This window comes from Gasterosteus aculeatus, chromosome 21 (assembly GCF_964276395.1).
Source record: "Gasterosteus aculeatus chromosome 21, fGasAcu3.hap1.1, whole genome shotgun sequence".
Classification (NCBI taxonomy): domain Eukaryota; kingdom Metazoa; phylum Chordata; class Actinopteri; order Perciformes; family Gasterosteidae; genus Gasterosteus; species Gasterosteus aculeatus.
The window spans coordinates 9448565-9462993 of NC_135708.1; the positions used below are offsets into that span (position 1 = coordinate 9448565).

General features: G+C 44.5%; 1 long non-coding RNA gene across 1 annotated transcript; it reads right to left on the minus strand.

Moving 5' to 3' along the window:
• Positions 1–520: 520 nt before the first annotated feature.
• LOC120811773 (uncharacterized) lies at positions 521–1860 on the minus strand. The gene is made up of 3 exons (XR_005710460.2): positions 1614–1860; positions 1285–1450; positions 521–1127 (listed from the first exon to the last, which is right to left on the minus strand). It is a non-coding gene; the product is annotated as an uncharacterized LOC120811773 (long non-coding RNA).
• Between the last annotated feature and the right edge of the window lie 12569 nt (positions 1861–14429).

A 14429-nucleotide genomic window follows, 5' to 3' on the forward strand; every position in this document is an offset into this window, starting at 1 on the left:
CAAAGCGACCTGAGAGTCTAAGCTCAGTATGCATTTAAAAGAATAACCATTTAAATCCAATATGCGTAAATTGAGCCTAGTCATTGACAGATATACGCATACACTTTCTGAGAGCACAGTTCTATTTAATAAAGGTCCGTCATACGTCATTTTGGTCATGTTTTGGTGGTGGGCGTGCATTGCTTTGATTGGAAATCATTTTAGGGTGTGTCTTATGCAGTGGTTAGTTTTGACAGGAAACACGTGAGTGTAGGAGGAGTCTCAACATATATATAGGTGTGTTATTCGCCATCAACTTCATTCTGGACTCATCCTCTGTTGCTGTTGTTGCTGTTGCTCAATGCATCTACTCAAAGGCTTTTTGTACACTGACATTACTCTGATATTACTCCCTTCCCACACTGACATTCTAGTAGTAGTATTTGTTTTAGTACTGCAGGTCTGCATGAAGCAGCATTGAGAAGAAATTTTTAATTATGCTAAATATTCTTTGCTTAAAGAAAGAAGGACCAACCTTAGCGACGTTTTCATTGAATGCTTTTATTTCTGAGCTACTACAGACAGTTTGCAATTTCAAATGTTTAATGCAGAAAGAAAGCTTGTGAAGCTGAAGGGAGACAAATAAAAAGTCAACTCATCATGGAGAAGTGTAGACATGCAAACTATTGATTTGGATCATTATCAGGAAGTGAACATTTCACAGAGTATAAATGCATTAAGGCTTTAAGCATTAAAGAGGATTTAGCTGTCAGGTCAACAATGGGCCGACAACTGAGATCCAATGTTAAACAATTACAGGAACTCAGCCACTGCAGGAGGTGGTACTTGCTTTTTGTTTGACAAACTCCTGAAAGTGTACAGGAAGGCACTTGTTTTCAACTTTATTACAAGCCACAACTACCTGATATTTTTCACGGCGACAAACTGTAACCTTACACTTGTCTTCGACTTTCAAATGATACATAATCATCTTCTGAGTACTGATGCATAGGTTGTTCTGCTTTGGCTGGTAGATGTCCTGTACACGGCGACCATTGACACCACAGATCGCCTCAACGTTTATCTGATCGGTCGGCTCGAGGAAGGACTGCTCCGCTCTGTTGCAGAGGCCTTTATCCTCTATGTACCTGTGTAAAACATTGTTGTTTCACTGCAAAGTAGTGGCTATTTACAATGTAGTTTAATAACTTTGATATATGTGTATTGAGAAGGAAAATACATTTTTAAAACAATGTTTTAAGTATGAACGGCTTTAAGTAGAGTTGACTTAGATCGTTCACTCACCTCTTCCATTGAACCCTTGATGTTCTGTCAAATTGCTTGTGAACGAAGTGTTTCTTCACAAAGTCCTTGTACTCCTGTTGGTCACTTTTTGACGTACAGGATTGATTTTTCCCCAGATGGAGGAGAGCGAACATAACGGTGATGACCAGAAGAATGTTCATCTCGTCTATGGGAAAGAGGAGAGTTTTAGAGCATTCTACTCTTCATCCACTGAGTGCAAAACCAAAGTATCTAAAGTAATCATTATTAACAGAGTACTGTACATTAAGGTTATTAATTTAAGATCAGTAGTAGTAGTTTAAGATTGTAATGATCATCTTCTTTCTCACCTGTGCTGATCAGCAGGCTCTGTACTGTAGATGTTGCTCTGTTGAGTCTGCAGTAGGATCCATTAACTGATGTTCAAGTCTGATAAAAACCCAACAATATTACACCTTTTTAAACCCACTCATCTTTCGAAAATTCATCATGACCAAACATCATGACAGCCAATGGCAGTACTGCAATCTACTCTTTGACCATATACAGCTATATATTCTGACATTCAACTGCAAAACAATGAACCTCCAATTCTATAAATGGGGAAGTGAACTCTTGCATTTACATTTTTATCAGACTTGAACATCAGTTAGTGATTTCCTGGCGCAGCATATTCAAGTTTGTGCAAATGCTCGCTCATTTAGTTTTATGTGACTAAATGTTAATTCACCTACACATATTTGTGGCTCTTTACATTCACATATCAATCTTTTTCGGTTATGGGAAGTTTATAACGGACCTTAAGATAACATGGTGACATAAAAGTAAATGCGATATAACTTATTTATGATCATTCTTTGTGAGGAAAACTCAAATCCAGATTGCTGAGAAAGAGAAAAAAGGAGAGAAAAGATAAAGTAGAAAGTTTCTGCAGCATAGAAAGCACACAGTAAAGCTGACACATTTCATGGATGTCCCTTCGCCTGCACTGGGGAATACAGGCTGGTATCAAACCTCGCCTTGGGCTGGAACCTTTGTTCTCTGATATCAAACCCGCTGTATGGGATCAAAATCCAAGAGTAACATTGAAATTCAACCAAAATAGCAGCAGTGGCCTTTATAATAATGTTTCCCGAGCAAGACCACCCCTTTTAATTTCAAATGCACTATTTCAAGACACACTAGATCGCAGAGGGAAACGGGGGGTTGAGGGGGGGGGATTGAATCAATGCCCACTTTGAAATAGAGCAAAATGTTCTACTTTGCCTCAATTCACCAGGCATGATGGTGATGTGGCATGTGTGTGTGTGTGTGTGTGTGTGTGTGTGTGCATGTATGTGTGGTGTATGGGAGGAGTGTGCATGAAGAGCACGCTGTGTCTTGTAGTGAATTGTAGCAGATTCTTCCCAGGAGGGGACGTGAGGATGAACCAAAGGGAACGTGAAGGAGGATGGGAGGGGGGGTTGTTGGTAGCTAAGAAGCTGACAGAAACATTATTCAAATGAAGCTTCCCTGCTTTCTTTTTTTCTGTCTTCCCCCTGTCGCACACTAAAACCCTGACATTTAGTCGCAGCGAGAGAGCTGAGACAATTCATAAGGACTTTCCACCTTGCTCGTCTTTGGCCCTCATGGCATCGAAGGTCCCTGAGTCGTCCTGCGGAATTACATGCACCTCAGCCCCCCCGACTCAGGGGCCTCCGCTGTTTATGAATCAAATATTGGATTTGGAACGACTCCTGTCCTCGCTGCTGCCAACCACCGTCCAACAATAGAAAGGTCACAGTGAAGCCGGCTTATCAGTGCGGCTACAAGGCCTGTCCACTTGCAGCATGCTGGGCCCGGGCGCTGCTGGTGTTGATAGTGCTCAAAAGAAAGAGGGAGAGGGTGATGGGGGAAGGGACGGAGGGGGAAAATGGATGAGGAGAGAAAAGCAGCGAGAGTAAGACATGGGTGGGGGGAGCATTCAGCAAATCTGTCGCCTGGACATATTGTGCTTTGATGGGTTGGCTTTCATTTTTACTGCCGTTTTTCTTTGCTGCGAAGGAGCAGTATTAAAGTCTTCAATCTTTAGCTGATATTACAGGACAGATTGTGATAAACAGCAGCGCGCCTTCCCGGGCCCTTTCTCACTGAACATCTGTTGGAGCGTTGCACGGTGACAAAAGCAATGTCATTATAACGTACCACCTAAACCTACAAACCACACAGCACCTCATGGGCTCTTTGAAAATGGGTGTTGCTTTGGCAGACGTACAGACAGGCAGGCAGAGAGTGTGTGTGTGTGTGTGTGTGTGTGTGTGTGTGTGTGTGTGTGTGTGTGTGTGTGTGTGTGTCTGTGTGTGTGAGGAGGATGCACATCGCAGTGTGTATGAGTGTGTTTTTAGGAGCCTACAAAATCCCATGCGAATGCTGTTGAGACCTTTACGTGTTGAACAAGGAAATTACAGCTCAGTCCTGCACATTTAAGTGGGCTGAATCGTGTTTTCACAGATATAGGTTGACGTTACACAATGGGACACACCAGTATTTCAACACCTGTGCGCCATGTTGCTTTACTGATCCATAGCATGAAGTAGGGGACTTCATAAAAGTGGCACTACCATGATAAACATCACAGTCCACGGTTACCTACGGTCCCAGGCAGCCTAAGCTGTCCTTTTGGAAATGGTGGGTGATCACCACTATATTTATTATTCATGTGCAGTTTAACGACGAAGACAGTTTGCAGTTTGGGGTTAGCACGCGTATGTATCTTGTGCTCAGTAAAAAATTAAAATAAACTAGACCATGAAGTAGCACTTGCTGAACCTCACATAACCTGTCCGACCGGGGATCTGGGGCAATAGGCAATGACTCCAGGCTAATGTTGCACAATCCAGGGGCCTCGTCAGCCCATGTGGCGCAACAGTGGAGAGAACGGCTTTCATAACTTCTTCAAAGGATCAAGGTGTGGGCCAACATTTACAGTCCCAGGCAAGTGATAACTTTGAGTCCCCTCCTTCAGGCCACAACTCTTTCAGAGAGAGCTACCTGGGCTCAGAGGTCAACATGTAGATGCACAATGTAATCTGCAGACAAACAGCCCAGCCCTCAGCAGAGTCATCAAGCTCAACATTGCAGAGTGTCTGATGGTTGGTGATTGAATGCGCATTACAGTTGATGAGTACCACGGCGGCAGTCATTGCCGCATACCACGCCCGGACCTGCTGTTTGCGATGATTAATTCCGCAAACACATTATTTGGAGAAAAAAAACACGCAGAGGAGGGTAACCGTCAAGGTTGTCGGACCGGTGGCTGGAGGCCAAGACTGGGAGACAGACGGACGAATGCGGGGAAAAGGGCCAGAGGAGGGAGAGAGAAAAAAAAAGACAGCACGGACGGAAAGAAAGACGTATGAGACCCCCGCAGTGAATGAGACTGCCTACTTATCAGCCGTGAGCGTGATGTGCAAACAGAGGCCTTTCAGGGCTGCCAGGCACACAATAGCTTTGTTTGCTGTGCAATAGAAACCAGTTGTTCGCTGCTGAGTCAATATTTACTGCCTAATGGAATGTGTGCTCTGCTACTACCCCTGCTCAACAACACCAGATTGGAAGAGGGACTCATTACCTCCCCTCGTCTGGCTTTCACCCCCCTGCCACCCTCTGTCCCTCTTCGTCCTTCCCTCCCTCTGCTTTATCTTACCCTTCCTATTGTATGGTCCTTTTACTTCCTTTACTCCCCCCTGCGTTCTTAGAGATTTCGCCCCCCCCCTTCCCTTCTCTATTCTGTCCATCCCGTATCATATCTCTTTCATCTGCACCTCCCTTCTGAGTAAACACAGTAGGGGAAGCGCCATAGATGGTTCGAGACTGAAATCTAAGCTAAAACAAAAACAGGACATCCAGAATACTGTCGTTGTAGTAGTAAAACAAACAAGAGTAGTAGGTGAAAAAAAACTAAAATAAATAGCAAGAGTGGACAATCTTCTGTTCATGGAGGCCAATAACCCACCAAGGCTGCAGCTCTAACAGAGAGAGAGAGAGATAGCTTAGCGATGAGATCACTGTGCTGACAGAATGATCTCTTTGTGCTGGAGCCCGATGGTAGGCAGTAAATGCATCACATGTGGTATTTACACCGTTGCTGCTGATAAACAGCAGCTGATAACAATTTTCTTAAAGGTGCATGCAAAGCAAATGGATGTAAAAAAAAAACGCTCCCTGCTTTGCGTCGATTCAGCACCTGAATGTTGAACCATCAACCTTGCACACAAATGCACACCTTTGCCCAGGTGTGGCAGGATAACTGGAGGCATTACACACTTGTCCGAATCCATTTGATTTTTTCTTTTTTCAATCACCACTGCGACAATCCATCCCTTTCAGTCATGCTTCAGTATCGTTTCCCTACAGCTTCAAGGATTACTGAGGAGAGTACAGTTGTGGGAGTGATGGTGTGTGTAGGTATGTGTGTGTGTGTGTGTGTGTGTGTGTGTGTGTGTGTGTGTGTGTGTGTGTGTGTGTGCCTGTGAGCGTGTTTCTGTGTGCTTGTGTGTGGGAAGCAAGGGTACGGGTGGGGGGGTATGGGGGTTTCCATAGTGACACCAAGGCAATGAAAAGATTGGACCAGTGGAGTGTGCAGTGAGTGCCACTGTGTGTGTGTGTGTGTGTGTGTGTGTGTGTGTGTGTGTTTGTGTGTGTGTGTGTGTGTGAGTTGGAATCCAGCTCTACAGCTCTAGGTTGAGACACAGAGGAACCATTCATGATCTACTATCTGGCCCCCAATGGCCTTCACTCTTAAATCAGAGCCAGCTTGCAGAGTTCAGAGCCCCACAGGACTTTTTTTCATCTTGCACCCAATTCTCAAACATTATGTTGCATAAAATAATTGTTCCCATAGCGTTTAATGTAATTAATGTAATTAGAATTGTTAATCTCACATTTTCTCTTCAACTCATTACAGCTCTTTCATTTCCGTCCAACAACATCCCCAAATTGCTGAGGTGGTATTTAATATCCTTGTCATAAAGGAGAGAAATCGATGGCTTGGAGTTATGTTTGTTAATGGTTTCACGCCGGCCGAGGGATAAACAATTAGCATGAGACATATTCATTGTCTCTAATTATCCTTTCTGAGCGCAGATTAAACGTTTCAATAAGTTTGGCTCCAAACAAGCCAAATCCTCTCCATACATGGGCATTACATCTGTCCGCATTACGCAGCAGAATCACTTAACGGCAACTGCTATCAACTCACATTGCACTCTACACGGGATTCATCAATATTATTTAACCAGGGCAGTTAGTGCCTCATCTAATCGCCCTTTACAACTATTTCCCAGTGAACCTGACCTGAGACTGGATCCATTGACGGGGCGCTTATTGTGGTTCGGTGTGGTCAAAGAACATTTAACAGTAATTTGTCAACGAAATGACTGAAAACGTGGGCAGTTTTTATAAACATCCCCTGTCTGCCCTTAGCATACATTACAAGAGGAATCATTTTCAAAGGGGCCTTGATTGTGTGGAGTCTACGTTAATGAAATCGCTTGTCTTTTGTAGAATTGACAGATAATGAAGACTGTGTGGACGCAGACATCTTGAAAGGACCGGCTCAAATTAGAGCTGAAATTCTGAATCTGGTGTAATACCTTAAAGAGTAATTTAAAGATAACACAATTTCTCATTTAGTATATGAAATGATGAATTATCTCCTTGGTAGAAATATCTTGACGAGGCTACTTAGTATGCATACACAATTTCGATTTGTAAAATCAAATTAGCATTATTAACTTATAGTGTGTTAGATTGCATCTATTCTCTTTCAAAAAGGTCCCTCAGAGTTGAATTGATAATTAAGTAATGAAATGAAAATGTATGATCTAATCAATGGCAGTTTGTATTAGCACAGTGGTTGTCCTTAGGTTTCAGGCAGTGGCGAGGAGGGGGCTTGAACCCCTGGAAATGACATAAGCCCCGAAGAATTGAGTTACAATGGCGATTTCTTCGCATAGAGTCCTATTGTAAGGAGCTCAAAGCAGCTTGAACAAAGCCGGTTTGAACCTCACAGCTTCTTTTGATTTGGTTTTCATTATAGCGGTTGTCAATACATTGGAAACTTACTTTCGATGTATGCAGCGCGGACAATGCGGACACGCTGATGTTAACCATCTTAGCGTTTAGCGTGCTATATTTTGCTATGTAGCACTAAACACCATATGAAGCTAATGGGAATGTTATTAGTTTGTAAGCAAACGTGTAAAAAAGTCAGATAAAAAAGTGGATTCATCTTTTGGAAACCATGAATGTCTTTCTGAAATTGTAGGTCAATACTGGTAGATCTCGACACTACTCTGCATGGTGTAAACTTCTAGTGCTGATGGCGCAGGTAGAAAATTTAAAGGATCAACATTCCCCCTCAGGGCACAAGTGAACTGTTTTATAACAATGCATAGTTGTTGAGATATTTCCATGTGAACCATAGACACAGTGACATTGTCTTCCATGACCTCATACAGCAAGATACAAAGCCATTGCAAATGAAAGCCCTTAAATCCAAATCTGATTCATCATCATTTGTTTTATTATAAAACCAAAAGGTGTTTCAGGTCGATTCAGTCCGGATGCAAGCAGACACGACGACATAAAAAAAGAAAACTGTGCTTAGCTCTACAGCCTCATGGCAGGTTAAATGGAGCGTAGGGCAACGAGCAATTCTCCCACGTTCCCTCCCCTCTATGCTGCAGGTTGTTCTTTTCCTCTAAACCCATCGCTTCCCGGTGTTCCGGCTTAAAGCTCTACCCTGTGCGGTCCCGACAGGCTGGAATAAAACACAAGTGGATGCGGCAGGTTGCCATGGAAACGTAATAACCCAGCAGTTGCAGTGAGAGAGGGAGTCAACTACAGTACCCGGCGAGGCGTGCATCTGAAGGCAATAAATTGAATGCTTTGGAGAGGAAGAAGACAGAGAGGGGAAAAGGAGGCAAGTGTGTGTGTCTTATTGCAAAATCTCATTTTAAGTCGGAATTAAATGTTTGGATAAGTAGTGTGAGGATTTAAGCTGCACCCACCCCTCCTCCCTCTACAACACGCCTGCCGGGTCCTAAAGGTTAAGCGTCCGTCTGCGTTGTCACGAGGACGCGACCGTGCCGCCTTCTGCCGCGTGTCACAACCGCTGACAGAGGGGTGACGGCTGGGTGATTTTTATTGCATTTTTGGCACTCTTTTTTTTATCTTTAACATCACCTACAACTGTCATTGCTTTGACTGCCGGGCCATTACCCCGCGCCCGTCTCCAGAGTGCAATTGATGCGTCGTTGGCCGTCAGAGCTCACAAGCCTCGAACACGCCACCTGATTGCCAAGCATCGTCAATGTCCCGTAAATCTTTTATAAACCGCCAATCTATCATTAATTATCGTCTCCTGGCATTTATGGATAGGTTTGGGAGATTGATAGCGGGAGGGGGGGGTCGGGTTCAGAGCTGGTGTTTTCTGTTTAGGGAGCCAATCCATAATGGCTCCCGACCAGGAGGAGCCCTCTTGACTTTTGTCTGAAGGGGGCCAGAGGTGTTGTTCATCTTCCTTGCTAAACAACATCAGCGCCCATGTGGCTGGAAAAATAGCTCCGTCTTCATTCTCCGTGTCTCTCTCCATATGTTTACGAACAGCTCGATGATCATCTCTCTTTAACTCTACGGGCTCTTTTTTTTTCGCAGCTCCCTGAAAAGAAAGAAATGAATTCCTCTCTGAAGCTTAAGCGCTGACCAACCAATGTGTGTCGGTGAATGTGTGTGTGTGTGTGTGTGTGTGTTTACTGTCCACTTAAAAATTAGGTATTGGATTTGATCCAGGGCCAGCTGACTGCTCTGTGGCCCAGAGAGCCTTCTGTTATCTGGCTTTGCATGGGCTTACTACCTGCTGCAGTAAACAAACAAACAGAACAAGCCCAATTATAAGGGCAGTGTCCACGACATCCCGACATCGCCACAGCACTCAATAAAACCAGGCCCAGTGCGAGTCTATAAATCATCGGTAAAACCTTGGCCTAAATGTGCCAGCGAGAGCACCGTGACATCTTTCTTTCTCTCTTTACAACCTGATTGTCTTTCCCAGTGCTGCCTCTCCGCGGACCGAACACTATTTACAGCTTCTCAGATGCTTAAGCCACCAAAATGTAGCGTTGTTTTATCTTTAGACAAGTCGATAAGGCAGCATATTGGTTTTCTGCTAAAAGCTACGGATTGTGCTACAAGTATTGACTCATCAGTCGGGCAGTTCAGACCACAGCCCAGGGAGGCGCATCAACACACACACACACACACACACACGCACACACACAGTCCTTGGTTGGCTCACAGTGTTTCATTCTCTGACATTCACCTGACGAAGAGAAAGATATTAAAACTAAGAACGGGGGATGTGAGCTTGGATAACACAATGTAACAGGAAAGGGGGAGCGAGCAAGGTGAGAGGGAACTGAGACATGGAAGGGGAGCGGGGGGGGAGGAGGGTGTGAGACAGGGGAACAGGAATAGACACAGAATGAACACCGCTCCAGAGTGCTTCATCCTGCGTTGTCACGCTCTGTTATCGCGCCAGTCTTCTTGATATTTAGTGACAAAGACTAGATTAGGCGCTTCCTCCCCATGCTGCCACCCCCGCCCTCCCCCTCCCCCCCGCAACGCACAAGTAGTCACAAAGAAATATTCCGTGAGACGCATCGGGGGAAATCGCCGGCACTCGAGGGTTCCAAAGTGCCCAGGTCAAAGTCAAAGCCAGAGGAGGAGGAGGAGGAGGAGGAAGAGGAGGAGGGTAACCGACCGAGCTTACAGACACTGGTCATTATTCCAGCTCATGTCACAGTGGAATGGGAGAACTCAGCAGGTTCTATTAAAACCCCACAGTCGGCCGCGCAGGGAGTCGTTCATTCGACTGGTAGGTGTGTGGATTGTGGAGACAGCTGAATAGGGGGTTATTTGAGGTGGTTAACAGAGAATGACCTCCATGTGTTTTCGCCCCGTGTTGAAGCCTCACAAAGCATCCAGCCTGAACTGAATGTACTGGTCTATCAGTTTATTATGGGCCGGTTTGATGTAAACACAGCCACCCAGGGTCCTCAGCGATCCTGCAAGCCAGACAAAAAAGAGTGACAGTCAATCAGAAACTTTGGATCGAGCGAATGCATTCGCTTCTAGATCTTGATCGCAGCACACGGCTCAATGCAGCAGATGAAAATGTCTTTTAAAAAGATCAACAGCCTCCACAGACTTCACTCTGTGTCCCTCTGCCGGCAGCACACTCCTGTGGAGAATCCCCCGTGTTAACCGAGCAGAGACAAGTATTGAGCTTTCAGCAGGCGGACACAATAACAGAATTAGGATTCATGTAGCGTGGCTTTACAGGTACTCTTTCAAATGACTCCACGGAGCCCTTCAGGCTACTGTCAGCCGAAACCCTCTCTGGAGACGTGCAGCTAATATGCCCTTGGTGTTTCACAGCAAAGAAGCAGATGGTTATGATATGGATTACACTGACAGTAAGTCAATAAGACCCAGATCCTGGGTTCGCACCGGATTAGTCAATTGTCTCTGGCCCCCCTTTTATGATTTTGTTTTTCTGATTGCTCACGCCTCTCTGAGCTTCAGCTCGGTTTGAAGCTCTGTGGCGTTCTGCTCTTTGCTGCGGAGGAATGAGACAGAACTTTTGGAATAATAAAAAGCCGGCTGTGAAATGATGCGCTGAGGTATTTGCCTCACGGTAAACAAAGGATGCCCATTCCGATGCTGAAACCGGCACAAATCTTGTTTATTGCTCCCATGCCATATGTTACGCGTCCACATGCTTTCACTCGGATACATGATATACGCGGACCAGCTTTGGTTTCAATTAACCAATGCTCCATCCAACCAGAGTGCAGCAATTAAACGCCATCCAATCAAATTTGTCTGACAACCCGACGCCTTTCATCCCAGCAGGGAGCCAGACGGCTCCTCGAAGCCCACCTGCCCCGAGCGCTGTCTCAGACATGGTCTTGCATAGCTAATTAGGCAGCGGCGCTGCAGGGTGGGACACTCAACGGCAAACCAATACAGTAAAAATTCCACTTGATCTCGTCATCAAGCCTCGCAGTGTTTTTTTCATGTGTCAGCAATCTCGCTTTTGATCCCTCGTCAGCGCAGACGGAGGAACGTCTTTGGTTTGTTTTAACAGTTTCACTGGAGTTAGCGGGCACCTGCTGTGCACATCCCACGGCATCCTCAACTGCAGTCCCACTCAGGGAACAGGGAGGGGCGCGCAAGGGGAGTGGGAGGGGGTGTTGGAATGGGACATCAAAATGTTTTTTTGTCTTTTTTTGTAAACGCTGGTCTCGTCTGCGCTCATCCGTTGTCATGTTGTCGAGAGAATATTCAGGAGGTGATCGGCTGAGCAGCTACACGGCTTTGAGGTGCAGGAAGTGCACTTCAAAGAATGTGTCTCAGCTGCAAGGCTCTTTGCTTACTCTTTTTTGGGTTAAAAGCGCTCTATTTTTAGCGCTTATTCCGGCTTTTGTTTGAGCAAAAGCGGGGGGGGGGGGGATTTTAACACAGCATTAATAGAAAAAAAATATATATATGCAATATGATCTAAACAAAAGCTTTGGGATCCGTTGCCTCTTTCAAAGCTGTAGCCTAAACTCTGTTCTGTCCTGATTTGAGTGGGGAGGTGTGTTGAGTGTTGAGTACTCTCACAGCTGGAAAACAATAACACAACAAATAATGCATGAGGGGCAGCAGAGGGGGAGCAAACCGCAGCAAAAACAAAATACAAAATAAAAAATACATGCACGACTCTCAGAGTATTTGCAAGCAGGTGAGCGAGCTCCAGCCCGTTAATATGCAGTGTTCTCCATAAGTCAGACAGAGCACCTCACCTTTGGTGCCTCAGAAAACCCGCCTCCCTTTAGCTCTCCCTCTTTCCACCTTTCTCTCTCGCGATAAATTGATTTCATTATGAGAACAGATGGAGGAATGGACACAGACCACATGCTTTCTTTAATGTCTTCTGGCCGTGTCGGGCTAAAGACACATACGTTGGCCCTCAAACTGAAGAGCTCATCAGTCATGACATACCATTAGCGTTCAAAAGGCCAATTACCAAAAAACCTACAAGGCACTCAGTGTCACTAAACGCCAGACTTCGATTGGAGCTCGACCTCACTGAGGTCTGCGTTTTGCAGCTAAGCACCAAATAATAGATGGAGGAAATTTAAAGTAATTAGGCCTTAATGGACGGAAAGCCACGTTGTCAAAAAAAATTGATAAAGGGGGTCCCGGCAGCGTTTGAAGCGGAGATGGCAGAGCACATTTATCTCCACGTCAAAGAGAGACAGGCGGATGGGGGGAACTGACTGAGGACTGCCACGCTTGGGATGACACCACCCTCTGTAAAATCGTCTCCCATCAAGCAATCTGGTTCTTTCTATTGTAATTGCAGTCAAATCGCCCATCCACTTTTATATTCCATCATAGCACTGCTATTGTGTAAAGATGAAGTTCTACCTGCTAAATTAGCAGCAATATTGACCAACTTCTGCAAGGTGACCGCCAATGACGACAGCCAGCTGCAGTCTGCTGCATTACGCAAAGTCTTTTTTTTCTGAAGTCAGCCCCATTAATTCAGGAATAATTGTGTGTGTGTTCTCCATGGTGAATGTTTGATCTTCTGTTTGCCTTTTGCTGGCCACACGCTGCAGAATAATGGCCTTCTTTGAGCAGCTCCTTCGGCCCAGTAAGAGTCCAACCCAATTACTCCATCAATTATTAATTCATCATAAAGGTTGTCTCTTTGCCCCATTATCCACGCCGGTCTGAGCATGCCAATGTCACGAGTGTTAACAGGGCCTTCAGGTCAAAACACCAGCCAGACACAGACAAAGGCTACTCACACTGAAGAGGCCTTGGCCGCCTCCTCTTACTGTCAGAATGGTGAGGAATGATATGTGTGTATAATTAATGAGGGCTGGGAAATTTTAATATTTCAGGGTGCGGTAACATTGAATTAAAAGGTTAAAATGAGAATTTCATTGACCTTAGTCTACGCTTCTGGCTGTTTTGAAGCCTCATCGGAATCTTTAGGGAGAACCCAATTTCTTAGCTATTATAAGGCTAAACGTGGAGCAGGGAGATATCATCCTGGCTAGCCATTAGTGAAAAGATATATTCAGCATTAAAACATTAATCACTTTGCAGTAACCAAGTATTTGTGGGAATTATAAAAGGGGAAAACCATTAACCACTCAACTGTGTGTACCTCCTTTATGTTGTTTTTCATTTAAATGTAGCTACAACTAATACTAACTTTGCAACCACTTTGTCACAGGATTGTTGACATTTTTGTAGCTATTCTCACTAAGTAGAAGAGCAGTTAGAAAAACAAGGACTTGAATAAAACTCGCCTGGAATATAGCCCCCTTCATTTAATCATGCTTAAAAAGTACTTGAAATCGAAATGGCCCACATAACGCTGTCTTGTATTCTGATCAAATATTTGTTTATCATTCAATTATTAAAATACAAGGCAATGTATTTGTATAGCACAATTAAAAAACAAGGCATTTCAAAGTGCTTCACATAAAACCATTAAAAAATCAGGAAAAATAAAAAGACATTAAAACAATAAACAAGAATAAAATTTGCAGTGCAGTTTATGAAATAAACAGTAAAAAGCATCCACTTCATCCTGGATTCTGGTTCAATTAAAGTCGGCAGCAAACAGAGAAGTCTTTAGTCTTTGTTTGAAGTCTCAGCAGACCTGCAGTTTGTTCCAGATACGTGGAGCAGAAGAAAAAAAGTACTCTGCTTCTTCAGAGTTCTGACTCTGGGAACGGAAAGGAGACCCGTGCCAGACGACCTGAGGGGTCGGGATGTTTTGTGAGGTCAGTTTGTGATCCTAAATCATTCAGCTCTTCGTAAACCAACAGAATGTACATAAAGTACGTTCTTTGTCAGACAGGAAGCCGGTGTAAAGATCTCGAAACTGGAGTGATATTTTGATCTCATTGAGGACTTAAGGGTTCTGAATCAGTCTGCAGTTGTCTGATTGACCTGTGACAGACCTGTGAACACAGCGTTACAACAGTGTAGTCTGATGGTGAATGCATAGACAACGTTTTTCTTAATCCTGTTGAGACATATGTGCTCAATAT